We start from the raw sequence: 15,482 nt of genomic DNA, 5'->3' as shown, positions 1-15,482 counted from the left end.
AGAAGAAGGGGGGCGTCCTGGGTGCCAGCCCTGCAGGCGGCTGGGAACGTAAGTCCCCCTGTTTGCATAGGTGAGTGATGGACAGTCCATTAGCCGCCCCCATCGCAGCGACTTCCCTTGTACCACTGCAAATGTCCAAGAACCCAAGGACAGCCCTCGTTTTCTCCCCTCGTCTCTAAGCTACCAGGTGGAAATCAGATCAAAACCTCGGCGGTCTGGAAGGGAGGCGGGCCCTGCGCGGGGCTGGCCGCTGCTGCCCACGCCTGGGAGGAGCCTGCGCCCGGGCCCTGGGCGCCACCTTCCGCCCACCCCGTCCTCCCGCCCCCTGCTGCTCGTCACGTGCTTCTTTCCACCCCTTGCTCCCTCCCTTGTATTTCCTTCGTCCAGTGCACTCGGCCTTCTCTGTCCGCTGTCCCTTGGCGGGAGTGGGGGTCCCCTTTTTGGCGCCATTCCTCCCCCTTCCTGTTAAGAGTCACGCAGATCAGTACCACACACTGCCGTTCTCTTTGTTGTGCTTGATTATTTCTGTTTTTCACAACTTGATTTTTAAAATTATTTATTTAGTTATTATTATTATTTTTCATGAGTCAGGCCAGTAATTTATTCAGGCAGGGAAGGACGAGAAGTGGGAGAAAATAACAGATCAAGGGTCCCAGGGAGAGAGGAAGGGGCTGACAAGTGATAAAGCGGTCTGATTTACAGACTCCGATTCCCCATTACAGATGACAGGTGCCCAGGTTTCACTTGTGTGGCCACGTGGCAGAGGGAAAACGGCGCGCGCAGGGTGCAGAGGGCAGGGACGGGGTCCAAGGGCGAGAGAGCTATGGTTTCTTTTGAGGAGCCAGGACTGGATGTTAAACGGGGACCTCGTACGTGGGAAGCCGGCGTTCAGCCACGTCGCCGCATCGGCTCCCCTGAGTTGGTTTTATCGTTCGTTTCGCTTGTTGTTTGTTTTTGTTTTTCTAGAAGACACTGAGAACCAAACCGGGGACCACCCAGTGGGAAGCTCCACTTGACTTGATTTTTGCTCAGAATGAGCATCAGATCATGTATTTTTGTCAGACGGTGAGAGCAGAACCGAGAAGCTGGAACCAACTCTAAAGCAGGGCATTTCTGAGGACACTGAGTGTGAAGGGAAATTGTGGGGAGAAACCCCCAAGGCCAGGTGGAGAGCCCCAGTTTCAGAGAATCTCGTGGATCCCCAGAAACCCCAGGAGGTCTTAGAAGAAACGGCCCCTTCAAGTACGGTGAGTGCAGGAAGGGGTCCCCTAGGAAGCCACAAGGTCCTCCTTGTCAGAAAACCCACGGCAGAGAGGGTTTCACTCTCGCCTCTCCCTGTGGCCCGGCCCTGCCACGAGCGTGCCCCGCGCCGCTTGGCCTCGTTTGCCTGCAGCAGAGAAATGTAATGAAACAGTCGATCTTTAGCTGGTTTCCAGCTTACAGCCCGTGGAAAGCAGCCTCCCGAGGGCCGGGAATGGGGGGAGGCCTTAGGAGCAGCCACCCTCGCGTTCATGATAGAGAGAAGCCCATGAACGGAGCGCGCGTGGGAGACCTGCCGAGGTTTTCTTCCCATCTGAGGGCACACACATGAGAGAGGGGTCGCGTACCTGGAAGGAGTGCAGAAAGGCCCTTCCCCAGAACGCCTTGTTTGTTTATTTTATTTTTATTTTTTAAATTTCTCTCCCCTTGCCCTCCCCCCAGTTGTCTGCTCTCTGTGTCCATTCACTGTGTGTTCTTCTGTGACCACTTCTATCCTTATCAGCAGCACTGGAATCTGTGTTTCTTTTTGTTGCATCATCTTATTGTGTCAGCTCTCCGTGTGTGTGGCACCATTCCTGGGCAGGCTGCACTTTCTTTTGCGCTGGGCGGCTCTCCTTATGGGGTGCACTCCTTGCGCGTGGGGCTCCCCTACGCGGGGGACACCCCTGCGTGGCAGGGCACTCCTTGCGTGCATCAGCACTGCGCGTGGGCCAGCTCCACACGGGTCAAGGAGGCCCGGGGTCTGAACCGTGGACCTCCCATGTGGTGGGTGGACGCCCTAACCACTGGGCCAAGTCTGCTTCCCATGCCATGTTTATTGATCATCAAACAGTCCACACTGGAGAGAAGCCCTAAGCAGCCTCCGGTTGTGGGAAAGTGATGAGGAAGAGCGCGTGCTTCCCTCGCCGTACGAGCATCCGCACAGGCGCGGGGCCGTGTGCATACGTGGGTGAGCCGTCAGCCGGGCTCCTGCGCTCTCCAGCAGATGGGACCTCACGGGTGCAAGGAAGGCTACAATGTCCTGAACGCGTGGGAGCCTTTGTCCAGGTGTCCCAGCTCGCTGCACGCCAGGCGGCCCGCTCCGAAGAGCCTTATCCACGTGGAGAACGCAGAAGGATCAGAGGGAGGTCACACTCACTGCCCCAGAGCTCACACCCAGAACGGATCACCTCAACACAGCGAGGTGGGAGAAGCTTTATGTGTTATCACATGACACTGCCGACGCGACACACGGCAGAATTCACGCTGCAGAGAAGTCCCGCCGGTGCCCCAAAGGAGGCGAAGCCTTTAGAAAAGGTGGCCAAGCCGCGGTCTGCCGGCGCGCGCCTGCCAGTGCCCGGCCATGCCCCTGCCAGCATTCACCCTGGAAGACCTCGCCCTGCTGGAATCTGGGGCCCACCAAGAGTCCCCACCTTTGAGGAGAGGAGCCCTGGCGCCTCTCGAGTGGGGACAGCCCTCTCGAGGGACGCCACCCTGAGACGCCCCTGAGGGCGTCAGACGCGCCAGAGGGGCAGGGGGGCTTAGGTGATCACACAGACCTTCACTAACAGCGAGGCCCACCACCGAGTCAAGTCCCGTGAAGGATGAGCGGCCAAGCCGAGAGGGACCTCACCTGACTGCGTGGAATCCAGGTAGCAGAGATGCTCCACGGCTGGACCCGGGACGGAAGCGCCTTCACGTCTAGCTCTTCTGCTCTGGAACAGGGCTAGCATTCTGTTTCTGTGAAGGACCAGAGAGTCCATGGTTTGGTCTTTGTGGTCCGTGTGGTCTCTGTCGCAACCGGAGGGCTCTGCGGCTGGAACACGGAAGTAGCCGCAGGCGAGACGTGAACGGGCGAGACCAGCTGTGTTCCAGTAAAACTTTTCTTTACGAAAACAGGCAGCCAGTCAAGTTTGGCCCACGAACTGTACTTTGCAGACCCCTGTCCTAGGGGGAGGGCCTCTCAAGGAGCTTTCACAGCCCAGGGGAGAGGCACACTGGCCTGGACTTGCCCTGCAGAGAAATCTAGAAGAGCAGGTTAAGACAGTGGAAGCTTCAGGGTCGCTCAAACTCGTGGACTTTTCAGCGAAGGGCCACCACCCAGGCACCGAAAAGCCACAGAAGAAGGGGAAAGCACATCTGCGAGTGCTTTGGAAGTAAGGGTGGCAAACACATTTAAAAGGGTGATTGATGGTAGAAGTCACTCATTCTCCAAAAAACTTTTGAGCCCTCCCTCAGGGCCAGGGTCCTGCCGGAGGTAGACCTGAGAGTGCCGGGGTAGAGTGGGGCTTAAGCCGTGGGCTGGCTGACTTCACAGAGGTGTTCGGGTAGCGAGGGGAGGACCTTAGCTGAGCCAGGGGGCCTCCAGGCTTTACAAGGTAGAGGGATGGAAGATCCGGCACGGGCGACTGTGAGGTGGAAGTAGCCGCGTCTCCGGCACGGAGTGGAAAGCACCTCCAAACGCGGCCAGCGCGGGTGGGTTTCCGTACGCCTGGGAACTGGCCACTCCGTTTGCCAAGGGGGTGTCTGAGTGTCCTGCGGCTGCTCTCTCCGTTCTGGAAGCTGGAAACCTGAAGTCAAGGTGTTGGCAGGGCTGCAGGCTCTGAGGGCTGGAGGGAGAACTCTCAGTTTCTGGTGGAAACTTCCAGTTTTCAGTTTCAGTTTCAAGGCGTTCCTTGGCCTGTGGCTGTGTCACCCCGGTCCCTGCGCCTGCCTTCGCTTCTGTCTCTTAGAAGGACACTTGTCATTGGATGGACAGCCCATCCGGACAGTCCAGGATGATCTCCTGGATAATCCAGATTCTGAATTACACCTGCAAAGATCCTTTTTCCAAATAAGGTCGCATTCGCAGGTTGTGGGGATTGGGATGTGGGCACGTGTTTTGGGGGCACCGTTCGGCCCACTTCAGGTGGCGGCAGCAAGTGACAGTGAGAATGCACGTGGGGCAGGTGCAGGGGAGAATGGGGGCGGGGAGTGCGAGCAGCAAGCGTGACTAGAGCCAGAGAGGAAGCCTGAGTCACACACTTGCCTGATGAAGGCGAGGATCTTCTGTGTACCCAGCTTTTGGTGTCAGATGCAGCACCCACACACCCCAGTCCTGGGGAGGCAGGAGACGGAGAAGGTAGGGAAGGAGCTGTGGCACCAATTTCCTCGCGCTGTCTGGCCTTCCGGCACAGGCTGCTGCAGCGGGTGTGTTGCTCAGGGTCCCCAGGTGCATGGAGGTCACGAGCTCGCCTGGGAGAGGGCTGCGGCGGTGTTGCCAAAACCAGTGGGCAGCGGGTAGGAGAGAACAGTCAGTGGCCCAGCTGCCCTCTGCTCCCACCACTCTCTGTGTCTGGAAGGCAACTGCTGATTGCCATGACACCAGGTGTTCCTGGGTTCCCTTCAGGACTATATCAGTCAGCCAAAGGGGCGCTGATGCAAAGTACAGGACTCTCTTGGCTTTTATAAAGGTATTTATTTGGGGTAGAAGCTTACAGTCACAAGGCCCTAAAGAGTCCAACTCAAAGTACCATAAGAGGGACTTCCTCACCCAAAGTCACTGGCCACGTGTTGAAGCAAGATGGCGGGTGACGTCTATGAGGGCTCAGCCTTCCTCTTCCTCTAAGGCTCTGTGGCCCCAGCTTCTTCTGATCTGGCCTCAGGCTCGTCTCTCTCCCCAGGGCTCGTTTCTCTCTGGCCTCAGCTGCTCTGCTCTCTTCACAGGGTCAGCTGTGGACTATTAGACAAATGCTCATCTCTCCCCGGGCCCCGGGATCAAAGCTCTCTCCTCTGTCAAGTCTGTGGGGCACCCTCTTTCCCCCTCTGTTCTTCTCTGTGTGAGTGTCCACCCACCAAGGGAGCAGGGACTCAACACCCTACCGACATGGTCAAATCAAAGCCCTAATCTTAGTTTAATTAAGTAAACGTAACCTTCGAATTTAATACAATCAAAGGGGATCGTGCCCAGAGGAACTGACCAGTTTAAAAACACAATCAATATTTCTTCTTGGAATTCATTAATAATATCAAATTGCCACCAGGACCAATGCAGCTGTCGATAAAATACAGATGAGCAGTGTTATTCACGATTGCCAAAAGTTGGAAACAATCCAGGTGTCCATCAATAGATGAATGGATAAACAAACTCGTGCATTCACACGATGGAATATTATGCAGCTGTAAGAAGAAATGAAGTCGTGAAGCACATGGCAACACGGATGAACTGAGGACATTATGCTGAGTGAAGCAAGCCAGGCACAAAAGGACAAATGCTGTGTGATCGCGCTGCTATGAACTAAATACATTGTGTAACAAGCTAAAAACCCCACAGATCACGCCCCCTACTGCTGCCCCCACTTTTTCGCCGAGACACTTGCCCTCAGGCGGCTAGGCCGAGCGGGGCCCCGGAGGAGGAGAGGTGGTCTGCCTCCGTGTGGGGCCCTGCGGTCGACGGCACTCGGTCCTGCCCGGCCCCCCGTGGTAAAAGGGCACCCGGCTCCTGCACAGGAGTTCTTAAACAGGGCCACAGATGGGCGCTGTGCTTCGGGGAGCAGTGGCATGAGGTAATCTCAGCCTTGAGCAATAGAGAATTAAGGGCTGTGGCTCCAGCAGCTGAGCACCCACTTCCCACTCAGGGGGTCCCGGGTTCAGTCCTGGTGCCCCCTACAGACAAAACAAAATGAAAACAGATAGCAAACCAATGGAAAAACCAACCCAGGGGAGCTGATGAGGCTCTGTGGTTGAGCACCGGCCTCCCAGATACAATGTCCCAGGTTCAATCCCCAGCCCCAGTACCTAAAAAAAAAGAGCAGGAATTAAAAAGGCCCTAGGAAGGGGGTCTTGGCCAGAATGGGCCGAGCTGGGGTGTGCAGACCAAGGCGGCGGTGCCGGGGCAGGGTTGCTGTGACTGGAAGGGCGGGCCCAGGGCCAGCCTCCCTGCGAGTCTCCAGCGTAAAGGCCGCTTTCCACACGCGCCCAGGGACGTCGGGGCCCCTGTTCTCCGTGGCTTCTGCAGCGCGCGTCCTCGCCATTAGAGGGTGGCCTGGCGAGGGCCGAGGCGGCCGGCTGCTCATGCCCGCATCTGCCTGAGGCCCGGCTGGCGTTAAGTGAGCGACTTGGGGCAGAGGAGGGCGCGAGGAGCAGCTGTGCCCTCCCGGGCCCTTGCTGCCCGAGAGCTTCGCCCCGACGTTGGTACCCGACGTGCTGCGCCTGCCCGGGGCGCTCGGCTCCTGGGCGGCGAGGCGCGGCATCTGCCCCGTGGGGGCTGTTCGGGGAGCCCCGTCCCTGCCCCGAGCACAGCGGCGCGGGCTCTCGTGCCGGCTGGGAGCACTGCGCGGGGGAGCGCGGCGCTCTCCCCAGGGGCGCCCGGGGTTCCCCGGGGGGCTTGCGCCCAGGACCTCTGCGTCAGCGGGAACCTGCCGCCCCACAGCCCCTGCCCCCGCCGCCTCCTCCCTGACTGAGGAGTGCCGCGGGGAAGGTCTTCTGAGAGTTGCCTGTCTTCCCTCCCCTTCCGGGCGCGCCTGGGTGAAGGCACGCTGCAGGGGCAGGGGGTCCGCTGCCCCCCCCCCAGCAAGGCCGTGCGCCCGCTCCACCTCCCACCGGCCGGGGGTACTTGAGGGCACCCGATCGAGACGGAACTGTTTCCCGTCTCACTTTCCACGCACCCCGGGGCCTGTGCGCGCAGGGGTCTCGCTGCAGGTGGGACGGGCCGTGCGCCCCGCTGTGGCAAAGGTCTGTCTCCCGAGGTGGAATTACCGCAGAGGGCCACTTCCCACGTCACGGACTTCGCAGTTTGACCTCTCTCAAACATTTTGTAACTGGAATGAAACATAAAAATACTGGAAAGTACATGCACTTTGTTTGCTATGCACGGTCGGGAGGACTGCCGCGCCGCCGCCTGCGGGGCGCTCGGGAGCCGGCACCCCATGAGCCGGCACCCCATGAGCCGGCACCCCATGAGCCGGCACCCCATGAGCCGGCACCCCACTCCCGCACTCCTGCCGGGGCCGAGAGGCGCGGATTCCGCTCAGCTCCCCTTTCTGTCCCGTTTCATCCGTTTACTTCCTTTGAAATTTAAGGTTGACTCCTTTTTTTAAAGTTCGTACAACTTGTAAAACATAGATGAAATGTTTTTAGCTGATTTTTGAGCAAAACGGTTGTCGAAAAAGTTTCTATCTAATCAAATAGTCTTTTTTAAAAATTAAAGCCTGGTTCTAGTGGGATTGCTATAAGGGACGTATAATCTTGAAATATTTGAGAAGCATCTATGTCATTGTCTACTGGTGTACCAAATGTAATGTTTTTTCAAAGCGGTGTTTATTTATTAGTTGTATTAGTCAGCTGAAGGGGCGCTAATGCAGAGTACCGGGAATCTGCTGGCTTTTATAGAGGGTGTTTCCTTGGGGTAGGAGCTTACAGTCACAGGGCCAGAAAGCGTGAGTGACTTCCCTCCGCAAAGCCTGTTGGGAGCCGGCTGCTGCCGCCCTGCCAGGCCCCGGCCTCCTCTCCAGGCTCTGGGCCGCGGCTTCCCCTGGTCTCGCTGCAGGCTGGGACTTGTCTCGTCTCTTCCCGGGGCTTGACTCTCTCTGGGCTCAGCTCTGCTCTCCCCACAAGGTCAGCTTGGACCCTCAGGCTCGTTCTCTTCGCGGGACCCCTGCCCTGTCTGTGGAGCCTTCTCTCCTTCCTCACGTAGCTGCTGCTCTGTGTGTTTACTTCCCGGGCTGCAGCATCAAAACTCCAACTCTGTCCTCTGCCGTGTCGTTTCCTCTGAGTCCCTGCCCACCAAGGGGACGGGGACTCATTGTCCTACTGACGTGGCCAAATCAAAGCCTGAATCATAATTTAATCAAGTGAAAGTGAAACCTCTGAATCCGATACAATCTCATATGCACGGAGGAAAGGACCATTTTACAAACACGATCTAATTTTTGGAATTCATAAACAGTGCCCAACTGCCACACTAGTTGTGAAGGGAGGTGAAGGCCTCACAGCCAGTCCGTTGGGGACTTATCTCCAGAAGTGACATCTCAGAAAAGGCAACTCAGTGAGAAGCAGACTTCTTCACAACCCAGGATTCCCCCGGTGCGGTGTGTTCAGTGCGGCCTGAAGCGATGCTCCAGTCTCCTGCTACCGAGGACACACAGTACTAACTCCGTCATCCGAAAACAAAACTGAGGATGACAAATTAAAAGGGAATCTTTCTCAACCCAAAGAAACCCCAGTCAGGGTTCTTCAGGGAAACAGAGCTGACAGAATATATATATATAATGAAATTTGTTCTAGGGATTAGCTCATGTGGCTATGGGGATTGACGTGTACCAGTTCCACAGGGCAAGCCACAGGCTGGGAACGCCAGTGAAAGTCGGTGAATTCCCATGAGAAGCTGGCGGGCTGCGGGAGAGGTGGGAATTCTTTCTGACTGCTGAAATCATCGGTTCTCCTGTCAAGGCTTTCCACTGACTGGAAGAGACTTCTCCGTTTGCTGAAGGCAATTTCCATTGTTGACTGTGGATGTAATCAGCCACAGATGCCATTAACTGACTAATGATTCAAACCCACAGACTCTCCTCACAGCAGCCACCAGGCCAGTGCTTGCTTGACCAGACCCCATCGCCTGGCCAAGCTCACACAGGAACTTAACCATCAAAGTCCGGAAGTCCGTTCCCTGTCAGGTTAGCACTTACACACATCTCCTTAAAACGTACATAATCTTTCTTTCTTTCTTTGAGGTTCTGGGGGATGGGGATTGAGCCGGGGCCTCGTGTGTGGGAGCCGGTGCTCAACCTCTGAGTCACATCAGCTCCCCTGAGTTGGTTTTCACGTTTTTTTTTTTTAAAGGTTTATTTATTCTTACCACCTCCCCCATTGGCTGCTTCTGTGTCCATTCTCTGTGTGTTCTTCTGTGTCTGCCTCTTCTCTTTAGGTGGCACTGGGAACCGATCCTGGGACTTCCCAGAGTTGGAGAGAGGCGCTCACTCTCTCGCGCCACCTCAGCTCCCTGGTCTGCTGTGTGTCTTATTGTCTCTCCTCTGTGTCTCTTTTTGTGACATCAGCTTGCTACGCCAGCTCGCCACACGGTCCAGCACTCCTCATGGGCCAGCCCTCCGCTCAGGCCAGCATCCCCTCACCAGGAGGCCCTGGGTATCGAACCCTGGATCTCCAATGTGGTAGATGGGATCCCAATCACTTGAGCCACGACCGCTTCCCTTTTCATTTGTTTTGCTTCTTGTTTGTTTTTGTTTTTTTCAGGAGGCACTGGGAACCAAACCCGGGACCTCCCACGTGGAAGCAGGCAGTCAACCTCTTGAGCCACATCCCCTCCCATACATAATCTTCAAATAAAAATAGCAGTCATATTTTTCCCTAAAATATTTCACCTGTCTTGGCTACAACCAGAAATGCACTAACTCCCCAGAAGAAGTAGGTACTTGGGTGATTGTACACTCTTACACTTGATATCCTGTAACCTGAATACTGTGACAAAATTAATACAAATTATATATGACAAGGGGATAAAAGGAAGAAAACAGATTTGCTTTACATGTGTATATAAGCATACTCTTAATAAAACACGGAAGGAATCTTCATAGCCATTGCAGCCCTCGTTTCTGTGGCTGGTCACATGGTCGTAGCTCAGCTCACCACCCATTCTATGTCCCTGCACCAGCAGCGGGCACCTCCGCTGGCCGTGGTCTCTGCCTGGTAAGGCTGCCCAAACCTGCACTCCTAAAAGTCCTGGACCACTGGCAGCCTGGTAGACCGAGTTATGGCAGTTGTCCGCTGACCTTAATCAAGACATGGTATTCCTAAGAGATGCCCTAGGAACTCTCCTGTTCCAGGCAAACTCTTCCTTACCCAGCTACGAAGGAGGAGTCCTGCTCTCCCTTGACGTGAGGATCAGCCCCCGCCCGTTCAGTAACCCCCTTCTGTGCCTGCGGACTCCCTTCCAGACGCAAGCTTTACTTCATCTTTCAGATGTCTTTGATCCCGCGTCTATTTCCCACTCTATAGCTTCTTGTACGTATTTGAATTTAAGCTTTTTGCTTAAAACAGGTAATTTCCACCGTTTGATACTTACGTCTCCTCCCCGCCCCCTCTGCCGCTTGCTGGGGCTTCTTTGAGGCGGTGGGATTAAGGGCGCAGGACTAGGCCGAGCGCTCTGAAAGCGGGACCCGCCTCTGAGTCCTCTGCCATCTCCAGCTCGAGATGGTGAATGAATGGCTGAGGGCTGAATGCACGACGCCGGCTGTGCCAGCGCAGCCGCCTGCCGCAGCAGCCAGGTGCGTGCTCGGGGGCCCCGGGGCCCTGGCTCTGCCTCTTCCTCAGCCTGGGACCTGGAAGGCTGGGGCGGCCCAGCTCAGGTAGGGGCTTGCAGCTGGGCAGCCCTGGACCCCCAGAGGGGGAGTCCCTCAGGCACCCCCGATCTGAGAACAGCGAGGGCCACGTCCGGCAGGAGGCTGGCGGTGGCCCCTCCACCCCAACGGGCGTGAGCCCCCAACCCTGAGGCCAAGGATCAGGGGTGCAGGGAGGAGGGGAAAGACAAGTCCCGGGCTGGTGGGGGGTAGTGGAGCACCTCAGGCCAGCGAGGCAAGAAAGAGCTCGCCAGCCTGGCGGAACAGGCCGGAAAAGGGAGGAGAGGGGGCCTGATTTAAAATCAGAACCTCAAACTGCAGGTAACGGGAGCATCAAGCCACGGGAGAAGCTGGTTGACGAGCCTCGAAACCCTCTGAGATGTGGGAGACACTATCCGTGTAATCGAGGATTGCTAGAAAGCCGCAGACTTGCTTCTCCAAACTGCTGAAAATAGAAAGTAGGAAGCGAAATTAATAGTGCTGGGAATGAGAAAGAAACAGGGCCATGTGTGCATATCTTTTACAACTAGAAAATAATAACCACATCTTCTGAACACATTCCAGGTGCTGAACTAAGCAGACTGCACTTAGTATTTCATTTTATTTTATTTTTTTAAAGATTTATTTATTTATTTAATTCCCCCCTCCCCTGGTTGTCTGTTCTCTGTGTCTTTTTGCTGCGTCTTGTTTCTTTGTCCGCTTCTGTTGTCGTCAGCGGCACGGGAAGTGTGGGCGGCGCCATTCCTGGGCAGGCTGCACTTTTATTTATTTATTTATTTTATTATTGATTCTGTAAAAATATTACATTAAAAAAAAATATATGAGGACCCATTCAACCCCACCACCCCAACCCCACCACTCCCCCCCAGCAACACTCATTCCCATCATCATGACACATCCATTGCATTTGGTAAGTACATCTCTGGGCACCTCTGTACCTCATGGTCAATGGTCCACATCATGGCCCACACTCTCCCACATTCCATCCAGTGGGCCCTGTGAGGATTTACAATGTCCGGTGATTGCCCCTGAAGCACCATCCAGGGCAGATCCAAGTCCCAAAGACGCCTCCACATCTCGTCTCTTCCTGCCATTCCCCATACCCATTAGCCACCATGTCCACTTTTCCCACTCCAATGCCACCTTTTCTCTGTGGACACTGGATTGGTTGTGTCCATTGCACCTCTATGTCAAGAGGAGGCTCAGATTCCACATGGATACTGGATGCAATCCTCCCGCTTTCAATTGTAGGCCCTCTAGACTCCATGGTGTGGTGGTTGTCCTTCTTCAACTCCATCTTAGCTGAGTGAGATGAGTCCAATAAATCAGATTGTAGGTGCTGGAGTCTGTTGAGGCTCAGGGCCTGGCTATCACATTGTCAGTCCAGAGATTCAGATCCCCTAAATATATCTTAAACCCCAACACCAACTACAACTCCAGCACAGTAGCATGAAAGTCTTATGAAGAGAGATCCCATCTGAGTCCAGATTCATCACGCATAAACACCAGCTCCAAAGAAGGGCCATCTGACATGGCAGTTAACCCCATCTGCCATGACCAGAGCACCCATGGATCTCTTTGCCCTCAAAGGAACCAATACCTGGGGGTTGTATCTACTTTATCTGTCTCTTAGACTCTGCTCAGTTGTGCATAAGGGCAATCCTTCTGACAGCCTCCAGACTCTTTTTTAGAGACTCATAGCCATATAAACTCATTTCACCTTTCCATTTCCCCCTTACATTAGGTCAAACAGCATTTTAAAGTCATGTCATTATATGTAGACAGGGATATTCTGCTGATCTGCATTGAACCTTACATTCAAGGTCATTTTCCAGTTGCATCATCAGTTGGTAGTTGATAGTGATCCCTCGGTGCCAGGGAGGCTCATCCCCGGGTGTCATGTCCCACGCTGGGGGGAGGCATTGCATTTACATGCTGAGTTTGGCTTCGAGGCTGGCCACATTTGAGTAACATGAAGGCTGTCAGGAGGAAATTCCCAGGCACAGTGCTGCTCTAGGCCTTGTTCTTATTTCAGGCATATCAGCTCACAAGCATAGTCATTAGCGTCAGGGGCTCACTGTTGGACCCTCATTCCTTCCCGGTCCTTGCTGCTGCACCTGGGAGACTGTCACTGCTCCCCTAGGGACCACGACAGAGCACCACCGGCCAGGAACCCAGTACCCCCCCAGCTGTAGTTTTTAATTGTTGCCACTATGAGTATATCCAAACATTACCATGCACCCTGCACATATGCCCTGTATAGCTCCCTGTCAGCCATATATCACCTGTCAATAGTATCCTATACCAGTATTCCTCCATTGCCATTGTTGAACCACTCTGTGATCCAGAACTTCCTGAAATTTGAAGCCCAATATAATGTCAGGATCCCTTACTAGCAAAATGGCATATAGTGATGGGTTTAAAGGTTAGATATAGAATACGTGTTGACTTGGAAAAAATTCTACATCCTATCTTTTTCTTTTTTTTTTCCCCCTAATTATTGAACTTCTCTTAACAAGAGCCCTAGACCACAGCAATTCATATATATAATATACAGCACTCCCACACATCCATCACAAAACCTTTTCCCTTCCACAGCGATACTCTTACACCCTATTCACATCATATTTACTTAAATTGATGTACAGAGTCTGAGACAATAGCTTTCAAACAAGGTGACATCTGTGCTTACATTGTGGTGCATACTTTAGGACACACAGTTTTCTAATTTTTTGTTATCCTATGTTTTACATTATGGTTTACATTATCAGTCTGTCGTCTCCTATATGTTTATGGTGTAATATTACATGTTTTATATCCATCCCTGTGCACTCTCGCGAAACTCCTCTCTTACCCCCCATTTACCTTGGTTCCACACATTTAACATCCATTTTCCCTTCCACCTTGGTGCCCACAGTGACAGCCAGCCTCCGTTTCCCGAGGAGCCACGTCCAGAGATAGTTGGAATAGTGTTCAGGTCCTAACTTGCTCAGCTGCCCCAATGCCCTGGGAGCCACCCTTTCTCTCGAGAGATACAGTTCCCTCTATTTGATGGCATTAGTCCTCCCCAGGATGTGCGTCCACCCCCACTCTCATTACTTGGGTCTCTACCCAATGGTACCACCCACTCTGGCAAAATGAGCATTCAGACATTCCCCAGGAGCCCGTCCCACATCAGACCATCCCCTCCGAGCATCCTAAACAGGCAACCCTCTTAATTATATTTTGATATGATTTTCTCAGCATTTTACTCCCCACCAACACCTGACACTCTCCTATGTTCGGATGCTACCCCTCCCTCCCCCCACTTTTGGGCAATGTTACCCATCCGCCCATCCCCAGCCCCCCTCAAACCCGCAAAGCCCCAACCAAAGGCAACCCCTTGCCCCCATTTTATCTCTTCTTTGTGTTCATACTTACCACCACAGGCTGCACTTTGTTTTCGCGCTGGGCGGCTCTGCTTACGGGGCGCACTCCTTGCGTGTGGGGCTCCCTTACGCGGGGGACACCCCTGCGTGGCAGGGCACTCCTTTGCGTGCATCAGCACTGCGCATGGCCAGCTCCACACGGGTCAAGGAGGCCCGGGGTTTGAACCGCGGACCTCCCATGTGGTAGACGGACGCCCTAGCCACTGGGCCAAAGTCCGTTTCCCTAGTATTTCATTTTAATTCTCACAGCATCCCAAGGAGGTGGGTATTACAATCTTGTTGGTTTTTCTTTTTTAAGATTTATTTTTTTAATTTATTTCTTGCTCCCCCCCCAACTTTGCCTGCTCTGTGTCCATTTGCTGTGTGTTCTCTGTGTCTCCTTTTCTTCTCATTGGGTGGCTCTGGGAACCAATCCTGGGACCTTCTGGAGTGGGAGAGAGGCGATCATTCTCTTCTGCCATTTCAGCTCCCTGATCTGCAGCATCTCTTATTGTCTCTCCTCTGTGTCTCTTTTTGTTGCATCATCTTGCTCTGCCAGCTCTCCTCGCAGGCCAGCACTCCTGGGAGGGCCAGCGCACCACACGGGCCAGCTCGCCTTCACCAGGAGGCCCTGGGCATCGAACCCTGGACCTCCCATATGGTAGACGGGAGCCCAGATGCTTGAGCCACAGCCGCTTCCCTACCACCTGGTTTTATTGGAGAGGAAATTCTCTTAGAGAGTTAAGTAACTTGCCCAAGGTCACTTTAGCTGGACCCATTTCTAGTTGAGTCCAGGATTTAAATCACTATGCCAGTAGCTTCTGAACTTTTTTGAGTAAGACCTGCACTAAGATACATTTTAGATGGAAACCCAGCACACATACATATAATTTATAACTGAAAGGAAACTTTCACAAAACAAATCTATATCCTAGAATTTATGTATAGGGTGATGAAAAGGTTTTGGTAATGGGTGGTGGTGAAGGCATGTAATTACTTCCACTGAACTGTACAATTAAAACAGTAAAAGTAGAATGTTCTGTGTGATGTATGTTACCACAATTTTTAATATGCACCCTTACTATCTGCTCTCTTATTTTCTGTTCTCTTCATTCTGTTTTTTTTTTTAAGGTTTATTTTATTTATTTATTTCTCCCTACCCACTCCTTGTTTGCACTCACTGTGTCTGTTCATCTTCCTTGTTTCTTTAGGAGGCACCAGGAACTCTGATGTGGGAGGGAGGCACCTAATCACTTGAGCCACCTCTGTTCCTGCTTTGCTGTTCTCTCATTATGTTTTTCTTCTTGTGTCTCTTGTTGCATCAGCTTGCCACGCCTGCCCATCTTGCCAGCTCGCTGTCTTCTTCAGGAGGCACTGGGCACGGAACCAGGCACCTCCCATTTGGTAGGCAGGAGCACAATCGCTTGAGCCACATCTGCTTCCCTCTGTTTCATTTAGAGAGAAATGCTGGCCATGACCCACTAACTTCATTTTAAAATTCATT

Source organism: Dasypus novemcinctus, chromosome 11 (assembly GCF_030445035.2).
Source record: "Dasypus novemcinctus isolate mDasNov1 chromosome 11, mDasNov1.1.hap2, whole genome shotgun sequence".
NCBI lineage: Eukaryota > Metazoa > Chordata > Mammalia > Cingulata > Dasypodidae > Dasypus > Dasypus novemcinctus.
Note: the sequence above shows the minus strand (reverse complement) of the source record.